The sequence below is a fragment of the Oryctolagus cuniculus genome, chromosome 2 (assembly GCF_964237555.1).
Source record: "Oryctolagus cuniculus chromosome 2, mOryCun1.1, whole genome shotgun sequence".
Classification (NCBI taxonomy): Eukaryota; Metazoa; Chordata; class Mammalia; order Lagomorpha; family Leporidae; genus Oryctolagus; species Oryctolagus cuniculus.
In genome coordinates, this window is record NC_091433.1 from 144186539 (window position 1) to 144210268 (window position 23730).

Genomic DNA, 23730 nt, shown 5'->3' on the forward strand with positions numbered 1-23730 from the left:
GCTCAGCGGGTTAACGCCCTCGCCTGAAGTGCTGGCATCCCATATGGGCGCCGGTTCTAGTCCCGGCTGCTCCTCTTCCCATCCAGCTCTCTGCTATGGCCTGGAACAGTAGCAGAAGATGGCCCAAGCCCTTGGGCCCCTGTACCCATGTGGGAGACATGGAAGAAGCTCCTGGCTCCTGGCTTCGGACTGGCACAGCTCCGGCCATTGGGGCCATCTGGGGAGTGAACCAGCGGATGGAAAACCTCTCTCTCTGTCTCGACGTCTCTCTGTAACTCTGTCTTTCCAATAAATAAAATAAATCTTAAAAAAAAAAAAAAAAAGAAATGATGGTGCCTTGATGAGGTGGGTGCAGAAACTAGGAAAAAGGGTCAACTTTTGGATCTACTTTGAAGATAAAGTTGGGGGAAAAATCTAATGGGTTGCATGTGTGTCAAAGAGAAGACTCAAGGGTTTTTGCCATGAGCAATTGAACGAGTGGTGTTGGGGTTGCTAGCATTTACTGAGATACAGAAGCCTTGGGGGAGAGGTTGGCAGAGAGTAGCTAAGTGGAAACCAAGTGTTCTGTGTTAAACCTGTTAATCTGAGAGGCCTACTAGATGATGGTAATCACCTGGAGTTTAGGAGACAGGCAGGTGCTACAGATAAACACTTGGGGTGCTCAGTACATAAGTGAAATCTAAGCTATGGGAGTCAGTGCCATCGGCTCAAGAGTGAGTGCAGATCCAGAGAACGAGGCCTGTGAAGACCTGGCCCTGGAACACACCAACTACAGTGAGGTGGCAATGGAAAGAAGGATCCAATAGAGAGAACTCAGACGGGACCAGTGAGGTAGGTGGGCAACTGTGGGCCTGATGCCCAGGAACACGAGCCAGGAAAGTGTTTTAAGTGCATCAAACGCTGTTGAGAAGTCAAAGATGAGTACTGGAAATTTCCACAGATTGACAAGTATAAAAGCCTGTCTGGAGTGTGGTCAAGGAGGAATAAGAGGTGAGCATGCAGAGAAAACCAGTGCCTTAGCAACAGCCTCTTGCCAAATTAGCAAAGCATCGCCTGGAATCACATTTCATGTTGTTCCTTAGTTCTTTCCTGCTTAATTTTCATCGTGGCCTCCAGCCATTTTAGTATTGAACTTCGGCATTTAGTGCATGGTGTTTACGTAAAGCTTCACTTTGAGCAGTTTAAGTAGAAAATAAAAGGAGACAGAAATCAGGTAGGCGCTGCAATTCTGGATTCTCCTTTAAAAAACATTTATTTGAAAGGCAGAGTTAAAAGAGAGACAGAGAATCAGATAGCTTTCAGCCACAGGTTCACTGCCCAGATGGCCACGACAGCCAGGGCTGAGCCAGGTCAAAACAAGGAGCTTCTTCTAGGTCTCCCATGTGGGTGCAGGCACCCAAGTAATTGGGCCATCCTCCACTTCTTTCCAGGCACATTAGCAGGGAGCTGGATTGGATGTGGGACAGCAGGGACTAGAACCAGTTCCCATGTGGGATGCCAGGGCTACAGGTGGCAGTTTTAACCTCCTATCCCAGAACGCTGGCTGCCAGGATCCTTCTGTAAGCTTAACTATGTTGTTAGCATTTCACTATATTACTTCATTATCTGATGCTAATACTTATGTAGGGCTTTTTCTCTCTGAATATGTCAAAGAGAAGATATGAAGAGCTGCAAAACATCAAATGAAAAAAATTTTTAAAGCCTGTTCTGGATTTAAAGAATATTTGGTTAAACAGAAGTGGGCTTTGAGGACATCTGGTCTTTGAGATTATTTTGAAAGGGCAGGAGAAGGTGACAGACTTTATGTGATTGGTCCATTGACTTCTCTTTATTTAGTTTTCCTTTGCTTTTGATCTGGGAAGAGTAGATTACAAAACAAAATGAACCACTGCACAGACTTGGGTGAAAAGTATGTTCTCTTACCAAAAAGAATTTCACAGCTGTTTTCCTATTTCCTTATGCACTTAATCCTTTGTTCAATGTGTCTCTGACTGACTTTAAGAAAAGTATTATGAATAAGGATTACAAGACAATATTAAAGGGAAAAAATCCTAAAATGATGAATAAAAGTCTCTCTGAAACGTATTTGCATGAGTCCAGTCCTTACTCATCTACTAAGATCCAACTCAGATGAACCTCTATAGAGACCTCCCCAGTCCCTTTGTCTTAGAATGCATGTCTTTCACCTGCAAATTCGAATAATCTTCTAACTGGAACTCTCATCTTTTCATTCAACCAACATTCACTAAAAATGTACCATGGGCTGGCCCTTTTCTAGAGGTTTTACACAAAAATCCCTGCTCTGTGAATCAGAGTCTAATAGAGAAACAGGTCACAAACAACTGAAATAACAGAAAAAATCATGCAGTATTTAAGAGACAATAAATTATTTTGAATATGAATTGTAAAGGGAAGGGAGTGGGGAGTATTCAATCTTTAATGTAATGATCAAGGTAGACTGTACTAAGAAGGTGAAATCTGCACAAAGACTTGAGGAAGGGTGTTAGCAGTGTGGGTCTGTGGGGAAGAGCCAATGTAAAGAGCTAGAAATATGCCTGATATTTGAAGGAATGGCAGATAGACCAGAATCACTTGTAGGCATGAGAGAGGGGAAAGTGAGTAGGAAATAGGGTCAGAGGATCTTAATGAGAGGATTAGAAGGGACAGGTTATGGTGGTGAAACGGAGGCCTTGTACCTTTGAGCTGAGGAGTGACATGATCTGACTGAGTTTGGAAGGCACCTCCTGCTTCTGTGTCAACAGTTGAGGCACGTGAGAAGACCAGACCAGTTAGGAGGTCCCTGCAACTCTATAAACAACAGATGAGAGTCACCCAACATAGGGGATAGCAGTGGAGCCCCAGAGTGGTTAATCTTATTACACCACTTTTGTCACGTACATATCTTCCCACCATTTATAGACTCTGTACTCCTTGAAGTGAGAGTCTGTGTTCCTTTTCACATTTCCGATTAGGGGTACTCAGTGATATTTTAGTGAATAACTGAATGAATAAATGAAGGAATGGTTAGTAGACAAAGAATCTAGTTTGTCAATATCTCTAGCACACACCCTGTATTTCAAGGCATATTTATAAATGGACAATAGCACCACCAAGAGTATCAACTTTGAATACGAAGGGCAAAAAGAAAAAAGAAATAAGATCTACATATTGCATAACTGGTGACAGAACAATATAAAAGGAAAGATGTCCTTTATATACGTGAGTTTTATTTAATTTCTGACAAGTTTTTAAAAGTAATCTACTATATTTTCTCTGCTTTCTCCTTGAGGTAAAATAGCAGCCAAAGGAAAAAGAAATTTCCAGAGCATGCAGATAGGTTCACAGTAGGTTTTGTCATGGAAATATTTATCATTATAAGAGCCAGCAGAATGACACTCTATAATGCTAACCCTTACTGTAGTTAACACTGCAGGGGAGAAATCTATCTTTGTCTTTAAATTCCATTATAATAATAAAACAACAAATGAATATAAAATAAATAACTTCTCCAACATGAACACACTTGGCAGCACAAAACAAGCATGTGACGCAATCATTGACAATTACATCACAAACTTCCAAAATTTCAATATTGCAATAGGGAAATTCCATTACAATAAACTCCCCATAATGATGTCCATCCATGGTTACAGAATGTAAATAAAGAAGTTTTATTTTAAAATAAGTGGTCCACGTTTTACAGCACCAATAGCCAATTTGGATACAGAGTTTGACAAAAGACAGCTACTTTCCTCTTTGTGCAGAGGAAAAAACAGGAATAAGGCAGATTTCAATCTCTGTCTTCAATATATGTCTTTGAAAAAAATTCTTAAAGTATCAATGAATCTTTGTGATGAAAGTGGTAATTTAGATTTGGATTCTTAACTCATATAATTCCTGATTGCAGTTTGGAAAGAAATTTTCAACTCTCTCCAAGAAGTATCCCCTATTTCTATGTCCCATATTTCTACTTTCTTTCAGAACCATTGAGAAGATCAAGTTCAAATTATGACACATCTAAAAAATATCAGCCTTAATCTGAAGTTAATATTTTCAGATAGTGGTTCCTCCAGCAAGTCAAGCCACAAATATTTATTGAGCACTTATTATTTCCTGCTAAAAAGATACAATCACTACCTTTGCAAAATGTTGTTAAAATTTTATGAGGAAGTGAGACCAACATGTAGTAAAACAGTTCGACAGTTCTCTGATAGAGCTGTGTTCAAGGTGCCATGGTCACTCAGTGCCACAGGGGAAGCTTACTGGAGGAGGTGCAGCTGCCTCCTCCACATCTTGATGGATGAGCAAAGCTGGTCAGAGAAAGCAAACCACAAGGAAATCATCAGCAGAAGGCATGCGAGGTCATGATCTGACTTTTAGAAGTCCTGCCACAACTGCAGCGTGGAAGATGCAGTCAGAGACCACAGGCAGGAAGGTCACTGCAGAGGCTTAAAGGAGCTCAAGCAAGAAATCATGGCAGCCTGAACACAGCAAACGGCAGTGGGGATGAAAGATGGGACAAATTCAAGGTATATTTAAGAAACAGACTATAACAAATGTGTCTTGAGGCTAGCTTTGTGGCATGGTGGGATAAGCTGTGTCTCAAGATGCCTATATTCCATATTGGATACTGGTTCGAATCCCAGCTCCTCTACTTCCAATCCAGCTTCCTGCTAATTCACACCCCAGGAGGTAGAAGATGATAGCTCAACTACTTGGATTCCTATCACTCACTGTGAGAGACTTGGCTGGACTTCTGGGCACCTGGCCCAGCCCCAATTTTTTTGTTGTGGGCATTTGGGGCACAAACCAGCAGATGGAAGATCTCTTTCAGTCTCTCTCTGTGGGTGAATATTTGTGTGTGTATATGTGTTGCTCTGCCCTTCAAATAAATAAACTAAATTTAAAAAAAAAAAGTCATTACTAATGGAGGACAAGAAAGGCGAGGAAGGGACTTAAGGGCTTTAGAGCCTGAGTGGATGGAGGGCTGTACATTTTTTTTAAAAATTTATTTATTATGTATTTGAAAGGTAGAGAGAGAGAGAGAGATCTTCCATCCACTGGTTCACTCCCCAAATGGCTGCAACAGTGAGGCCTGCGTCAGGACAAAGCCAGGAGCTGAACTCCATGCTGGTCTTTCACATGGGTGGGAAGGGCCCAAGCACCTGAGCCATCTTCTGCTGCTTTCCCAGGTACATTCGCAAGAAGCTAGACCTGAAGCAGCACAGCCAGGACTCAAACCAGCACCCCAATAAGGGATGCTTGTGTCGCAAGCAGTGGCTTAACCTGCTGTGCCGCAACACTAGCCCTAGCTATATGCTTACAGAGAGCAATATAGAAGAAAAAGTGAAAAGAAACAAGGACAATGTTCTTAGAAAATCAAAATGAAAACTTTGCCAAAACATGTATTTGAGATTATGACTCAGCTGACAAATAAAATTGGATGTGGGCCGAAGTTATTATACTCAATGAGCTTATCCAAAGTCACAAACGTTGCAGAGATCACTGGGGGATATTTACACATATTTCACTCATTCTCTCTGGTCACCAAATGTAAAATATTGACAAGACAAACTAGCAGCCAGTCTAGACTTTAGATATTCATATCTACTAAATATTTACCAACTTTGACCTTCCATTATAAAATCAGAAGCCTGACTTCCTCAACACTTGTTTCTACTCCATATCTCGCAAGGGATATTAGCATACATTATCTTAATATCTTAGCAAAGATTAACATTTTTAGTGGGAAATAAAGCAATTTTCTAAACATTTGATTTTAGTTACAATTAATAGTGGTGACGTTTTCATTTGTTACAGTACTAGCAAATGCATTAATGCATTCAATTTCATATAAATTTCAATACTCCATGCAATTTCATTATTCAAGGACTTTCTTACCATAAAAGGAAGATGAAATAATCTTACTGGGAGTAGGGATTTTGTCTAACAGTTAACATGACAACTAAGATGCTCCTATCCCATACTGGAGCACCTGGGATCAAGTCCCAGCGACAGCTCCCTAATCTAGCACGCGGATCCTGAGACGCAGCAGGTAATGACTCTAGTAGTTGGGTCCCTGCCATTCCCATGGGAGACCTGGCTTGGGTTCCCAGCTCCCAGCTTTGGCCTGGCTCAGTCTCAGCCATTAAGGGACATCTGGTGAGCAAATTAGCAGATGTGAGTGTTCTCTATCTCCTTCTCTTCTCTCATTCTCCCTCTCCCACTCTTTCCTCTCTACCCCCTGAATAATAATAAAATAAATAATCTTTCTTATCAGTTATCATTTTTGGGTATTTCCCCATTTTTTTTTTCCTGCATCCAAGAACATTAAGAACATCAACAATTCCCATAAAATTCCCTTTCCAAGCAGGACACTCTGAGTCTCTCAATTATTAACCTGTACAGGTCCCATTAAATAATTTCTAGTTTCAATAATTACCACAACTCTTGAGTAATATATACTAGGATGCTCTAAGATCTTTAATATTAGAAATGTAGATGAGAAAACATTAAATCTTTATATTCTGGGACTCACAACTAATGAATCAACCATTGACAGACTATACAAATGTGATCTACCAATAGTAGACTTCCATTTCAAATCCAATGAGATTTTATCTATTTATCATAAAGTAAGGAAACCTTGTGAACCCTTGCAATAAAAAGCATTGTCTAAATTCATGTTTTTCAAATTGCAGGTTGAGACCCATTTGTGAATCATGAATTCAATCTGGTGAGTTACAATCAACAATTTTCATTTTGCAAAATGAAATAGAATAGTTATCCGAGCACAAGGCACTTTATAATAGTCTATATATGGTTTTGTGAAAGTTTTGTATTATATGTAAATACTGGGTCACAACATAAAACATTTCTTATCAAGGGCTGCATTCAAAGATATTCAAAAGTCACTGGTTTAAATAACCTCATCCATGGATATTGCTGACCAATGCCAAAGAGTAAATAGCTCAAATATGAAGTAAAAGTAATTTTATGAAATGTGAAGTTTTATTGTGGTTTAATAGCTCTGAAAATCAAGCAGTCACTTATTTCAAACAGTCAGTTACCTTACAAAAACAATACCTAACAAACAGTGTCAAAGGCTTCTCCCAAACTATCTTTCATTACTAAGAATATATAGTCCAACATCACTAAATGACATATTCTCACTTGCTTAATTTAGCCTTGCAAAGTAGTAGAAATTATGAACAGAAGTCTCACTTAGTTGCATTGATCTTATATTTAACACCAGAATAAATGTAGATGCTGTTTGAGTCCTTAAACCATGAGGACCCTTAAAAGGTCAAGAAAACAACCACAATCCTCATGAAAAACTACAAATGTATATTTTGTCATTACAGACAATCTATGCCCAAATGCCCAAACATATTATCATTTATGTACAAATTATGATATTCTACTGTGCTTAAAAAATGAAGAAAACAAATACAATTCCAATTTCTGTGCCATACTGCAATTTCATGAAAAGCCAAAGAAATACAAAAGTTATACATAATGATTCCTCTCACCAAAAATAAGTTTTATCTATAGAAATTGTGAAAAATTTAGCCTAATAATACCACCCAGTTATTCTTCACCCTGTGATGACTTATAGTTTTGTAAGTAGATCTGACATGAGAAATTAGCAGGAAAATATCAGTCATGAGTTTTGCCTGAACTCAGAATAGTTCTCTTTTGAGACAGCTATTGTAAGTACGAAGTTTATATTTTATTTCATTTCTATCACTCTATTCCTTAGGTTCTTTATGGTGTTTTTAAAAATCCATAATATAATTCTATGAGAGTTAACATAATAGACTGTAACAGCTGTTATGGTCTATTGTGTAAATAAGTAATTACAGAATTTACAGACTATCATGTAAATATGTAATTATGGACTTTTTAAAATGTGCATTATTTACTCGATAGTCTATCGTTTACATATGTAATTATGGACTTTAAAACATGTATTATTTACTCAGTCTGTAACAGCTCCTTGGGACAGAGTCGTTCTGGCCTATCGGGTAAACATGTAATTACAGAAAATTTTTAAATATGTATTATTTATCTGATAGTGCTGTTACAGATTATCACATCCATATGTAATCACAGATTTTTTAAAAAATGGATACCATTACTTTGTGTAATGCTTCTGCAAGTCAACTCAGAGACTTTCAGTTCATGGATCAGTTATCCAAAACTATGCAGTAATGCCACCATATAGAATATTTGCAAAGAATAATGGTTTTCTGCAAATCCCCTAAGTACATTTTCAAGTTTCCCAAAGAAGTTAAAGGACTTACCCCTCAAATAACAAGTCATATCAAGAGTAAGAATGATTTTTAAAGTGGTCTGAAGTATAATGTTCTATATTTCGTGTTCTATATTTTCAGTGTTATCCACCTCACCATGATTTTAAAAAGCCAGAGCCACTTATCATACTGGGTTTCTTTAAGAAAGAGTATCTGGAATGCATTCCACCTGTTAGCTCCTATAATATCCAATTATGCGCATTTCCCTCTGCAGTGGTGTGCTGGCAAATGTGTGATAATTGGCTGAAAAAGAACACAGGATTTAAATCACTTGCCAATTTCTGTAGTGAAAATACTCTGACCATGGCACATGTCAAGCTACAGAAGGATCATCACTTCACCCAGAAGGTCACCTTACAGGTGAGCCATTAAGAGCTGGGAGAGCTCCTTTGAGTGATACATCACTGCCTATTCCACCATTGCAAAACTTAATCATTGACTTGAGTAATCCTCACTTGAAATAGACACAGATCAGTAAGAGATCCTGTAGTCACCTCTTTCCTGGTAAAAGATGTCTACACTGCCTCCTAATCAAGTGTGTAGGCAGTACCCTGTGAGTTGTGGGGAGGATACTATTTGCCTGTTGAATAGGAGACAATCTAAGGTGACTTAGTATTATTGAGATACACCTACGACCAAAGGTTTGGTAATGGTGTTGTAGAGAGATGTTCAGATGCATGGCACACTGGAGAAGTTTAATTTCTATTCTAATCCTATGATACTGTTTTTGTGATTTTCTAAATGAAATGACTCACATTTCAAGAAGATATCTATCATCATTTAGCTGTGCATTAACAGTTAATTACCATTTTAAAAAATAAATGTATTATGGATATTTGAGACTTAACTGCCATTTTAAACAAGTTATACATTGTAAGCTCAACTAGAAGACAAACCTTCAAGAGAAGGACCATTAAAATGAACTTCAGATAATGTTATCCAAACTATGAACATTAAAATTCTTTCATTTCAGTAACAACTTAAATATGGTTCTGAAGAAAAAAAAATCTTTGCCCTGCTTGTTCATTCTAGTATTTTGAAATCTGTGATTGACTATTCATTGGTCATAAACAATAGATTACACAATGATTGTTATTTAAAATGCTATCAATTTCAAATTTAAAGGAAATACAGTGATTCTCCAGCAGAGTACAAACAAGGGATCAGTGTATGTAAATGTGATTAATTCTGTATACACTAGATAGTATTATATACATCATAGTGTGAGGTCAGTACAATAGACTGCCAGGGCAATCTAAGGTAATTTCTAACCAAAGGCAATGAGAATTTATGTACTTTTGTCCAAGATGCTTGTAAGGTTTTATTTCATTCCACCACTAAAAATGCTGTGTGGAACTCAGAACATTCCATACACATTAAATTTTAGTCATGTGAAAACTTTCTCAAGACCTGACATCACGGATTGCATACCTTCAGGGAGAAATTGTATTCCCCAATGTTTAAGTCCCCATGTAGAGCAAAACACAAAATATACATTGCATTAGTATCACATGGCCAACAACTGACTAGAGCATGCCAGGAAGAGGGCAGGTGCCGCCTGCCAGAGGCTGAAATTTAATATCCAGCTATAAAAGCAACAGGAGGCTCCTGTTCATCTGAAACCTAGAACCTATAATAAAAACACTGAACAATTCAGAATTGGCACATTACTCCTACTGGCTGTTTATGTGCCAGGATTTCTTACCATGCCAGAGTCACAAACTGTGTACAGTCCCCTGAAACAATCGAGCCCTTCTTATTTGTAAGGTGGAATTGTGGGTAATGAGGGATTTCCTACATAGGAAATTCTGTTTTCTTTGTTTTAAGGAAATGAGTGTATTATACATCCCAGTGGTTATTTTGGGAACTCATTTATTCTGAGTTTATTAAATGGCTGAAGTATACAGTTTTAGATAAAGCAAGACTTTGACAGTTAACAACCTGAAGCACAGAAATGAGAAAGGTAAGCCAAAATTTAGAAACGTTCATTTCATCCAGGTGCACCTCACTTTAAACAATAAATGCATCCTAGGAGTGAAGTGAGAATAAAATCCTTATAAACTGAAGCATGTTTTAAATTAACTAGGGATATGGTTACTTAAAGGAAGCTCATTCTTTGGTAATGCAGATGAGTGATTTGTTATTTACTTATAGAATACCAATTTTCAGATGTCAACTTTTAAAGCAGAGTATATACACATATTTATATTAGAGTATATGCTTACAAGTATATGTACTTATAATATTCTGAAAGTCACTCCATTAAGATCAAAATTCAGTAATGGCATTAATGTTTAGCTAGATCCCCATGGAATTTCTGCATTTAAAAGAACATATGAAATATTTGCTTGAATAAGGATGTGTTAGAAAATGGAAAACAAAGGTTTCCATGATTGCAGTTAGTTATCTGTGAAGCAGAAGCGCTAAGCAGTAAAACTCCGTGTCCACTTGGCTGCCACAATTAATATGGAGCTATTTTCAAGGTGGGATTATGGGCACTGGAACCTCTAGGGATGGAATGTTTTGCCCATGCGTTAAATCCTCATTTTGTGTGAACTTAATGAAAAGATTGCAATATGTTCTGTCAATGGTTCCCAGAGCATGGAGATGTCTTTTTTCCCCCGAGTAAATGTAGTGAGATTTGGGCTGTATTTTATGGACAGAAATGTAAGGAAAATACGTGCTTTTCACTTTGTTTAGAAGTCCTGATGCTGGAGAGACTTAAAATTAATTAAGGAAATGCAGTTGGTCTAAGGTTATAGTACTGGCTGGATACACAATCAGTGTATTTGCAAACTTTCTTGTGCATGGAGGAAACCTCTAACATTATAAAATACCACAAAGAAAGAGCTGAGTTTTTCCATAGCATTTTAAATTAGGCAGTAGCTATTTTCAACAGAAATTTTTTGGTTTGCTATAAAAATGTTTTTTTTTAAATTTATTATTCTAACTAATTTGAATTCACAAGTGTGCTCCAGACAGAATAAAAATTTGCTTTGCACAGAAATGTTTGGGGGTTGTAATATAGATAAAGTATATGCCTACCTCTTTTTGAGAGAGATAGAGACAGAGAGAGAGGCTATTTGAGGATAGCAAATAAATGTGCAAAACTGTTAAGTAACAAAAAAGCTCCAGGTAGAATAGATAGGGGCAGAAACCAATCCAACAGGTCACTCACAGTAAACATTCCAGGAGGTGCTCCATCAGTCTTAGGTAGCTCTAGCCTACTGCTGAAGAGGTTCTCCTTGGAGATAGATGAAGGGACGCTTAGACATCTTCTTACAGCCAAACGCCACCCAGAGATACCAACATAGGCAGGTGCTTCCCTCCTCCACCTGTCCTCAAACCAGTTTAGTTGGGGCCAGGATTGGATTGGGATTCCTGGGAGCACAAAGTATTCAAGGGCCCAAGTAATCAACTCAGAAAGGACCTTCATAATTAGCAAAAGTGATCTATTACCTTAATTCCTAACTTCTACACTAAGTTATGTATAAGGTGCTATACATAGGTTACCTCATTGAAATCTTGATAAATTCCCTAAGAGGTATTTATCATCCCAACACATTAAACAAATGATTATAAACTCACCACAACTCAGAGACTTTTAGGTGAATTTGCTGAAAATCCATTCATCAAATGGCAATTCATCAAACGTTGCCTTTGAAGAATGATCAACTTGCTAAATTCACCAAGAATTTATTTCTTTAAACTATCTGTAGAGGCTGGCACTGTGGCGAGGCTGGTTGGGCCACCACCTGAGTGCCAGCATCCCATGAGGGCACAGGTTTGAGTTCTGGCTACTCCATTTCCCATCCCTGCTAATGCACCTGGGAAGACACCAGAGGATGGCCCAGGTGCTTGGGACCATGCATCCACGTTGGAGACCAGGAAGAAATTCCTGGCTCCTGGCTCTGGCCTAGCTCAGTCCTGGCCTTGGCAGCCATTTGGGAAGTAAACCAGCAAATGGACGACCTCTCTCTCTCTTTCAAATAAATAAAATAAATCTTAAAAAAAAAAAAAACTATGTAACATTGACTACAATTAATATTATCTGTAGTCATTAAAGCTTTGAAGATTATTTTTAGTTTTAGTTAATTGGTTTTCATTTTATCTCCATGGCAATGATCTTTTGGAATTCAAATTCACTTTGTATTGGCAATTAGTATATATCAAAGTTGAGGTCCCAATTATATGTAAAAGTCCTTTCTGGCATTCTAAGTTCTTTTCTACCACATAATAATGCTATTGCCTTTCATCTGAAATCTTCCTGCAAAGTAGGACCAAGTCAACATAAACAAAGAGCAATAAGCCATAAACTGTTTGTATCTTATAAAATATCTAGCAAATTGAGTTGCATTGAATGGCTAAATACATCTTAATCACATTTTGAATATTTCATTTAATTTTGCCTTAGTTTTGAATTAATTTTTTTTATTTTGCTGTAGCCATTTCAGCCCAGAAAGTCTGCAGCACATTTGTCAGTCCTGATCAGCCTAAATGTCATTTCCTATGTTTCACATTTCAGGCAGTTCTAAAATGTTTAAAATATATTGCAAGCAATCCATTTGATTCATCCAGTTAGCAAATCTATGAATCAAAAATGTACAAAAGGCAACAGGCCAGATTAAAAATGAGTTAATGACAGAAACTCATCTTATCCTTATGATTTAAGAAGTCCTAGATTTTAAGACAAGCAAAACACTGTGATTTGAAATACATAACTTATAATCCCCAGAAGTCGAAGACCAACACTCTGAGAAAACCTGCAGCGCAATGAATTTTAGCCACAGCCTATCAACTAGTTAATATAAAATTACTGCAGCAAAAATAAAAACTAAGAGGAATTAAAAGTTTAAAACATTCTCCAAAATTGCTATCATTAATGTATACAACAGAACTTACTACAAATCTTAGGAAACCTAAAAAAAAGGAAAGTGTTGGTGAATCAGTGATTTGGCAAGTTGATTATTCCATGACTTTCTTGATAGGGGATTAAATGTTGGTGAATTGACTAAGAAGTAATTTTATCTTTTAGAAATGGCAATCCCAGGAATTGGTCCTTCAGGAAGCTGTTTTTTTGTGAACTGATCTCCTTCTGACCACCAGGTTTTAAGGCATAAAAATGTTTCTGCTGATTTCAAAACCCACAATCTAGCCTTCATCATCTTTCCAATCAACCAGTCACCACTGCCTGTGAAGTGTAGAAAAAGTTTTGAAGTCCCCCCAAAATGTACACTGAAGGTTTCAGGCCACTGAATAAGTTCCCTTTAAATATATTAAAATAATTGATTGAATAAAATCTCCTAGGTGTGTTCAATGCATATCCTGCATTCTATGTCCCAGTGGAAGAATGAGATACAGTGGTTTTGACTTGCATGGCAAGAGAGCACTTTCCCTGATACCAAGAACCTTAATTTGAACAAGACTCAAACATTTATATTCATATCATGTGGATCTGTCTGGCCACAGTTAATTTGAGCATGTCACTTTATTCCCTGTACAGAATATCTAAAGCTTTAAGGCAGCTTCAGGGAGCCTTTTCTTCCTGAAACACAAACACTTACACAATGCTCTCATTAACTGGAACTTTCACATCTGCACTGAAGTGAAAATAGAACCTAAAGCTCTGTCCTACCTAGTGTATGTCAAATAACACATGTTAGAGAGGGGATATTGGACAGTGGCTGTTTTTTTCAGGCTTTAGATGGAAAGAGTTGGATAAGTCATAAATCTGCATTACCATGAAATAAAAATAACTGCAAGGAAGTTTAAGAGATATACTAAAATGAAAAAAAAAAACAGTACCTACTTGACTGAGGCAAATTTTTACTTGTTACTCATTTGACTTCACCCCAGTTTAACACAACTGTTAAAAAGTCATCCCTCTGCAATTTAAAAGCTAAAACTACTTTCAAGTCATTTGGAACCACAGATGGAACTGGGAGGGCTTGCAGGGGAGAAGAGAAAGGTAATTATTTGGTAGCATTTTCATATTTAAATAGCCCCGTTTTGCCAGCAGAAGTATAATTTAAGTCTCATATAGCATCTTAAATTTTCTAGTAGCTATAGTAAATAGGTGAAAAGAAATAGGTGAAACTAATTTTAATATACATTTTATGTAATCCTCCATGTACCTAAAATATTACTATTTTGATAAGTAATCAACATAAAATATTTCACTTTTTTTCATAAAAAGTCTTTAAAATCTGGCATGCATTTTACGCTTATAGTACAACTCAATTTGGACTAACCACATTTCAAGCACTCAACACCTACATGTAGTGAGTAGTTACCATATTAAACAACACATTTCTACATGCACAGTCCATGCGTCATTCCACATGGATTATACTAGACTGTTGTGAGGATACAGACCAAAACAGCACAACTACAAGATCTCCAAATTCTGGACTGTAATGCATATCCTAGTTTACAAGCAACTAATATTTCCAAGTTGTAAAATGGGTTGTCCCCTGGTTTTTCAAATGTTTCCTTTTACCTCTAAAGCCAGCGACCTTTTCTTCTCTATATCCCACCATCAGCCATCCTTCCATTAGATTATCAAGAGTAGTCACTCTTAGATGTAGTTTTCCTTTTATTTTGACACACAAGGTGCAGTAACTCTATGATGAGCCTTTGCATAGGCTGCTCTCTGTTCCTACAATGCCCTTTGAAAAGTGCTGCCTGTATCTCCCACTCTATCACCCAGCTGACTCCTGATTATTTCCAGGGTCAACTTTGCTTTCATTTGCCCTTAAAACTCCAAGACCACTCTAAACACTCCGGTCCAGTGTTCTTTCTCCATATGCCCATAGCTAACATTGTAGGTTTTCCTCCACAATATTATTGAATCTGTTGATCATTCTGTTTTCTCCCACTAGATAAAGAGCTCCTAGAAAGTATAAAATAAGTATTTAATTAAGGCTCATAAAGGTGAAATGATGAAATGTTTATCAAGGAATGAATGCTTAAGTATGTCTAACACTTTATAGCAAAGATGCACTAAAAATGCAACAAAGAGTTAGCTAACATGTCACAGACATTGTGCTGGATACTGGGAATACACAAGCTTCAAAATCCCAGAGATGGCATTTCAGCAAAGTCAAGAGGAGTACTTCTCAAAATAATGTGAATACAAATCATCTGGGGAGACTGTTACAAACAGATTCTGATTCAGGTGTTCAGGTGTACGGCCTGAGATTCTGCATTTCTAATAAGTACCAGGTAAGGCATGTGATCCAAGGACCCTACTTTAAGTAGGAAAGGACAACAGCCTAGCAGTTGGCAGATTTAAAATTTAGCTCAGACTCTGGTTGTATGGGTGTGAGTCATTTCTCTTAATACTGCCATCCCTGTTTGCTCAGTTCTTAAATTGCCTGAGAGAGGAGATGATTTCTGTATTGTGTATGAGCTCGGCAATCCATGATATCTATTTTCTATAAGCCTGCAGAGGACAATGGGGACCACAGCAAAGGGTTTTAGTTTTGGCTGCTGCCCATTAGAATCACCTGGAGCTAATTTCAAAATCCTAATACTCCAAAACACAAGCCAGACCTATTCACTTGAATCTCTGCAGGTGCGGCCCAGGCATCAGTATTTTTAAATTCCCAAGGTTGAGAACTAAGAGAAAGTATTAGCAGCAGCATGTGTAGATTATTACCTCAATTGATTAGTGTTAATGAGGCCAGAGATAAACAAATGATGTTCCCCCTGCCAGATAAATTTATTCTATTCTGTGGGTAGCACCACGAGAGCTATTGGTCCTAAGAGCCAGACTAAAGCCACTGTGAAGTACTGTTCCCAACACTAAGAAAGTATCCCAAAGTACAGGCTCTGCTGTGTGTTACTATGCCTGGGAGCAAAGCTATGTTTGTGCCATAACAAATCAGCAGCGAGGAATCCCAACCTTTTGCAGGCCACCCCCTTGACTCATGAGATCATGATGAAAACTTTTCCTTTCCAATGGAGAACAGAAAAACCAGCACTCAAGAAGCCACCAGATATTTCTGCCTTTCAAGTGAAGTCATAGCCTAGGTTCTTTTTAAATTAGTTTTGGAAATTTGAAGATTGTAAAGGAGAAAGCCCCAAACACTGTTCAACTATACTTCATCAGTTTTCAAAAAGGAAAAGGTCTTTGTAATTATCATCACATCTCTTTGGGCTAGGTTAAGAACAGAGGGAAACATCCAAACTTATAGTCTACACTTTTAAGATATCTTAGTTATAAACATGTTGGTGTCTTTAATTTTTTTTAAATTTTCTTGATTGAAATAAGGAAAAAAGAATCAGATTCTTTTATCCTTCAACTCAAGTAATGCCTTGTAGCACAGTAGTAGCACATGTCACTAAAATACTGATTTGTTTTACTTTGCCTAAAATATATTGTGCATACTTTTCCCAAGCAGATTATGTAAGTTTTTTAAAACATATCAACAAATAACTACAGTATAAATACTATAACAAAAATATTCTGGGATTTGAAAGGTAAAAGTATACGATATTGTGTTATCTTCCAAAGGCTTTAGAACCTGTCTGAAAATATTAAACTTATGTCCAAAAAAAGATAGCTAAAATAATGAACAAAAATAAAAGCTTAAATAATAGTTTTAAAGAGTTCAGAGGCGATGCCTCACTTCCAGCTGGGATGGGTTAATGGAAGACTAAATAAAGAAGGGAAAGCTCTCACCTGAACCTTCAAGAACGGTAGCAATTAGATCATCAGTACAGAAAAAGAAACTCTAATCAGAAGCACGAAGAAAGAAAAGCACAAGATGGGTTCAAAAATAGTAGTAAGATAAGTAATGAGTAATGACAAAAGGGTGCATGACCTGGGCCAGGCGAAAAGTTCCTCTCATCCAGGCTCAGATCCAAAGGGTTAAGAATTCTGAGCAAAGCAAAAACATAGTTAGGCAGATCCGGCTAGTGTGGTTGCTCTCAAGGTCCATGTAAAAGTTGATATACATAGGAGAGTATAAGCACAAGAGTTGACAAAGATAAGGTATTATGAGGCCAGAATCCAAGTACCTAAGGGCTAGTCTGAGTACTTTTCTTTAAATTTTAGTACAGCTAATGGGAAATCAATGAAGACTTTTGTTTGCTTGCTTGTCTGTTTTCAGTAACACTAAAAAACCTATGTTTTTCATGAAGACAAATTTCAAAGCCATACATTGCACAAATTGAAGTGGAATAGAATAGATCAGTAGAAGCACACCTGGATTGTAGCACTACAAAGACAGGAGTGCCAGAGAAATAGAGGAAGAAGAAAAAGGGATGTGGTGAAGAATGGAAATTGGGAAGTCGGAGAGCATAATCTGTGTGTGCCCCACACAGAAGCCTCTGGCACTCTCCTCTTCACACTAAGGCTTCTTGCTATGAACACCCATCATCTTTGCTTGAGGTCTTCAGTTTTGCTATGAGAACGTGGCTGGCTCCTGTGCGGGACAAGTCAGAAGTGACAGAGGGATAATCCCTGAGGTGGCATGAATCAATAAGAACAAGATTGGAAGAATAAATACCACAGACTCCTCACCCCTCCATAGAATAACTCTTAATGCTACAAGATTTCTCTGAACACCTGAGTGGAATCAAGCCTGTTTCCCAGTGGCAACCTGCTTTCTTATACACACTTTCTTATTTTTTATTCTCTATATTCTTTCCCCACTCTTTTCTCAGTATTTCTTGATGTCACTTCTAATAAACTTATGGTACTAGGATCCTTACCTTAACCTCTGCTTCAAAGGATACCTAAACTAACATAGGAAAAGAGCAAAACAAACACTAGGCAGAATAATGGTGCCCCAAAGGTGTCCACATCCTAATCCTTGGAACCTGTGAATATAATACCTTATATTGGCAAAACAGACCTTGAAAAGATGATCAAAATTAAGGACAATCACATCACAAGAACCCTCAGTAACAGAGAACCTTTCTCTGCTTTGGACAGAGGGAAAAGTGAGTATAGAAAATGTTTATAAAGATGCCACATTGTGGGTGATTTCTAGAAGATGGAAAAATATGGAAATAGAATTTTTTCCCTAGAGTCCCCAAAAAGAATGCAGCCCTATTGACACCTTGATTGATTTTAACCAAATGAGATGTATAGCAAAGTTCTGACCTACAGAATTGCAAGGTAATAAATTTGTGTTGTCTTTAGCCACAAAGTCTATGGTAGTTTTTTACAACAGCAATAGAAACATAATATATTACCTTTAAGTTGACTACTGAAAATTTGAGGCAGTCATAAGAGTAAAATGAAACAGAAATGAGATTAGTTTTTCAGATATTGGTCAGAATGTTAAATAAGTTCAGTTCTGTGGTGTTTTTTTTTAACTTTTATTTAATAAATATAAATTTCCAAAGTACAGCTTTTGGATTACAGTGGCTTCCCCCCCCCCCCAACTTCCCTCCTACCCATAATCCTCCCATCTCCCGCTCCCTCTCCCATTCCATTCACAAAGATTCATTTTCAATTATCTTTAAACACAGCAGTTCTGTGTTCTTGATTGTATGATATTCTGAAGCTTCTTAAATATATATAATATCATTCTTCAATTAATTATGAAGATGTTTGATATTTGCTGGTTTTGTTTTATCCTGGAAGTTAGTGTCATTTACAATTTTACTAAAACATGCATGATGCCCTTAAGAAGATATAAGTAAAGAAATGTGTTGGTCTAAGGAAACAATGCCAGTTAACACAACACCATCATCAAACTCACTCTCTTTCCAGCACTCAGTTTCACCCAGGTTATATTTAGAAGCTTGCATTTCAAGAGGATGGCTCTGTGACAAATGTGTTGTATGAATATATTCTTGATTTTTAACTTTCATTGATTTATGACAACATACACCAGGACTTGATAGAGGAATTCTGACATGTTAATTCAGAGCAAGTTAAATTCAGTGCAGTGTTAGAACTATATCTTGGATACATGATTTTATTTGCACATATGGCAGTTGCTTTCAAATGTTGTATTTCTAAAATATTAATTGTGAATGTTTTACTATATTTTAAGTGTGGCTTAGGTATGGGTCAAATGTGTCCCACAAGAATTCACGTGTTGGAAGAGTGGTTCTCACTGTGGCAATGGAGGAGGTTAGGGAATTTTTAAGAGGTGGGGCGTGATTTGGTCACTTGGGTCACTGCCCTCAGAGGGAATTCCTGCAGTTCCTGTGCGACCCTGGTTAGTTATTGAGAGAGCAAGACTGGTCTTTGCCCAATCTCTGGATTCCTGTCTTGCCATGTGATCCCTCCCTCTGGTCCTGCCATACAGCCATCTGCCATGATGTGCTGTAGCCCACAAGCCTCACCAGAAGCCAAATAAGGCTACCCAATCTTGGACTTTAAGCCTCTCAAACTATGAGCTACATAAACGTCTTTTCTTATAAGTGACCTACCTTCAGGTATTTTATTATAGCAATGAAAACTGGATCAATATATGTAGTCTCACTCGATTACTCCATTTTTATCAACTATATTTTCCTACTCTCTCCTTCCAATTTGTGTACCCACCCTCCATCTTTGCCTCTCTCCACAAAACTTGCACAACAGGAACACAATAGAATATGAAAGTTCTAATTGGTGGCGCTGAATTGGGCAAGAGGGTTGGGTCTGCTGCCTCTATACAAAGGGTTTTGGAATAAGAACAAAGCCCATATATTCATACCTACACCCAATTCCCTCCCCATGAAATCCACTTATCTTTGGGATTCATCTTCTGTCTCAACCCTGGCAGTAATAGAGCCCAGTTGTGACCAAGGCTAGGGGCTTGGCCTCTCTGCAACGTTTTCCCAGCTTCTTACCCCACTAATAGATACAGAACTCTCTGATACATGCATCTGGAAACCCAGTGATGATGAGAGTTGCTACTCCCTTGAAAGTTTTGTCTTCCCTTGATGCAGACTCCACTGATTTGTTTTGGCTTTGCTTTGTGGCCCAGATTGTTTCTGCTTGCTGCTTCTCCTGAGGTAGGCAGAAGTGAGGATGGGTAGAGAGAGTGCTTTTGCTGTCCCTACTTTGTTTTACATGGCCTCTGACTGATAACAGTGCTTGCTGGTTTCCCAGTCCAGCTTCAAGTACCACAAAGCAACCCTAATCAAACTAAATTCTTGGTTTTTTAACTATCTTCAGAATGCCATCTAATAAGGCCAAATATTTTGCTTTTACTTTTCCCTTTCTCCCAATTTATGCATCCAAAATAGAATAAACTCTTGCCAGACAAACTTAAGTAACTCACTTTATATTTACACGTAGCAAGTTTAAAACCTACAATTTTTATGTATTATAGGTTCAGTTCAATACCTGACATAGGAGGACAGGACAATAAACATTGCTGGTCTCTCTCTGGTAGGCTGTGTAGCCAGCTGTTTCATAGTGTGTGGGGGTGGGGGTGGGGGGGCCTCTCCCTACAACACATCCTCTAAATCTGCAAATATGGCACTAAAAGTACCCCTACCCCCAAAAGGAAAAAAATCCCCAAAATACCAAGATAATTTGTAGAAAGGCTATATGGTTACAAAACCACTTTGGCAGGGCTTAAGAAAATGAAACAAGGGGAAAGCAAGTGCAAAGGACACTGAATTTTGAGTAAGAATGAGCTCAAATACTGTAAAACCCAAAATAATCTGTGTACCCTAGAGCTTGGCGACTTCTGCCTTGGCAAATCACAATTACGTAGCCAAGTGTCCCTGACGACTAAAGAAGATGATTCAAGAGGATTACATGTTGGTATTGGCTGTTAATGCTGAAAATGTGGATAGTTTTGCGGGCAGGTGCCTTCCAGAGCTTTTATTTGCTATATGGCTTTTAATGTACTTAATGCTATTTTAATTCCATTTCTACTAAGACCCTATTTTCTCTGAGACTGGTCTTGTGAACTGAAGATTTGCCAACCACGTACCTTCCAAGAACATCATCCTGAAATATTCTTATTGAAAATCACCTCCTCCTGCTTTCTCATCATCCTCCTTGGCCCTCCCACAGTCTTGCCCTCCACCTTAACCCCTCAGTCAGTGCTACCTACGCTCAGGTCATCGATCATTTCCTGTTTAGCAAATTCAGGGCCTCTCTTCGTATGGAAGACCATTCCTTTGCTTTTGATTTTATCCACCTTCCTTGACACCCTACTTAGTCTTGGTTTTACAAACAGAAATAGCCTAATCCTTCATATATTTTTCGGTAGAGTAATTCTTAGGTTTTATTGTTTTTGTGTTGTCTTCATTTTAATAAGCATTTACCAGTAATCAATTAAAAAAAAACCCTCCAGGAATTACTAGTTTTTGTGGCCTGACAGAGGAAGCGACTAAGGTGGGAATGAAGTTCCTTCCAAAAGCAAACAATGTATATAACCAGTAGCTATCACAATTAGGAAAATGCATTTTGCAAGTTTATTAAAAGTGTGCCCAGCATTACTGATAAAATGATTACCAAGAGCAATCACTGATGATACCCAAACCACCAGAACTGCAATTACCTTGGAAAGCTCTAGAAACCTAAGGAAAAAAATAATTCTCCATGGATTTGTTGATGCAGTGCAGAGTTGGACTTCTAACCCATGTTGGTCACAAATCTGTGTCTCACTGGGGCCTATGACTCATACTTCCTGGCAGGCAAAGTCTAGGCCTTAACTATTGCTACCTGGCAAGTTACACAAACCATCAATTCAGGTCTAAATATTGTACATGAAATCTGTAATTCAATGTACAAGGAAGAATAAGAGGGTCAGGGTGCTAGCTACCAATGAGAAGGACATTGAATTTAAATCCTTATTACGTGCACATTGTATGTATGTATCTTTCCATTTGGAGATGGTGTTTCTAATTGTGTATTTTGGTGTATGCTACAAAATCATCAACAACGTATTTTGCATCCCAAATTCAGATAGTACTGTATTTCCTTTTCTCAATAGAGGGTTTATTTAACTAAATCCTTCAGTTAAAAAAATTTTAAGGATGTGATGAATATTGATTAACCTTGGGAACCTAAAAGTAAACATAAAAACAATTTCTTACTCTAAGATCAGGTTTAACAATGTGCTAATAGCCCATAATGAAGATAGAGCATCCATAAGTTAATCAACCCATTAAGTTGGGATCAGAAGTGTCAACTCAAGTGCAGTCTACTAATTTACTGACCCTTAATGGGTCAGCAAGATCTATAACCCAAAAGCTGATCTTTCTGCTTCTGTTAAAGCCACTTTGGAAGCCAATTCACTTCCTTCCATGATTATGATCTCTGACCTGGCATGTGCAGGAGTCAACATAAAATCCATTTATGAGAATGTGCTTGCGGTTACTGAACAATGCATTCTCACGCTAACTGGTGAGTTAAGTGTCTGGGTAGAAGCTCTTTACGGAAACATCAGCTTTGTTCTTGTGTCCACACAACTGTGAAAATAATCATGCACCGCCATCATTGGCAGCGTGTGATCCAGCAAGCCCTGGGTTCTGGAGTTTTAAGGCTCGCACCAACTCCCATTCCTATCCTCCACAGTGAAGAGCAATCTTAGTCCTTTTTGTCCCAGTGGCATTTCAAAACCTGAGAAGCAGGATGATCAGATGAAGGGCCATTCCTGCCAAATACCATGGTGCAAAAAGGTTTTTTTTAGTAAGGATGAAGTGAATTGGATTAAAAGTTGCTTTAGTAATAAACAGGGAAAAGTAGAGGAAATTCAGCTTAATCAAATAAGTACGAGTCACCTAATGTATGTCGCTTTCAAAGGGAAGGAGAAAAAAAGAGGTATATGCCTTACTCCAGTTGTTCTTTCAGAGGGCATAACAAAAGCCCAGAATCAAGAACCCATTCATTTGAAAGGTATGTGTACAGAGAAGATATAATAATAATTGCTGTGAAAATATGCGAGATTATTTTTAGTATCAGCATTTTCTTCTCTGAAGAAAAAGCAACTCACTCTGCTAGGAGGTACAGGAGTTACATGCGCATTAGCAACCTCTCACACTCAAAGGGCTGAACACACTTCTGTATGTAGAAGTGCAAGTGGGCCTGGTTCTGTTGCCCTGCTCTCCGCTTAAACGCACCAAGCCAGTCTTGCTCTGGCCAACAGGAAGTCCTGCGCTGTGATTTTTTCCCCCAAATACGATGCAGACGGGTGTTAAGTAAGGTTCTGGAAAGGGGAAGCCCGAAAAACAGCAAACCACTGAATGCACTAAACGTTAACAAGCACCAAGAAGTTTTATTGGAAGGAAAACTGAGGTGAACTTGAAGGACCTAAGGATTTGTTTCTCCTCGCTACAAAAGAATTATGGCAGTTGCAAGCCAACGATGCTTGAAGGATTCTGCAGGAGAAACCATCTTTTCTGGGAACCCAGGGAGGCCCCTGGGCTGCTGGTGCACCGTCCTCTATTATTTTTTCCCCTGCGTTGCCTTTGTTTTCCTTTCCTCATTAGTACCAACCTT

The 23730-nt window shown here is 38.0% G+C and overlaps 1 long non-coding RNA gene across 3 annotated transcripts in view; it reads right to left on the minus strand.

Annotated features, from left to right (window-relative positions):
- The window catches only part of LOC138848811 (uncharacterized), a 501068-nt gene that overhangs the window by 476016 nt on the left and 1322 nt on the right, over positions 1 to 23730 (minus strand). The window lies entirely within an intron of this gene.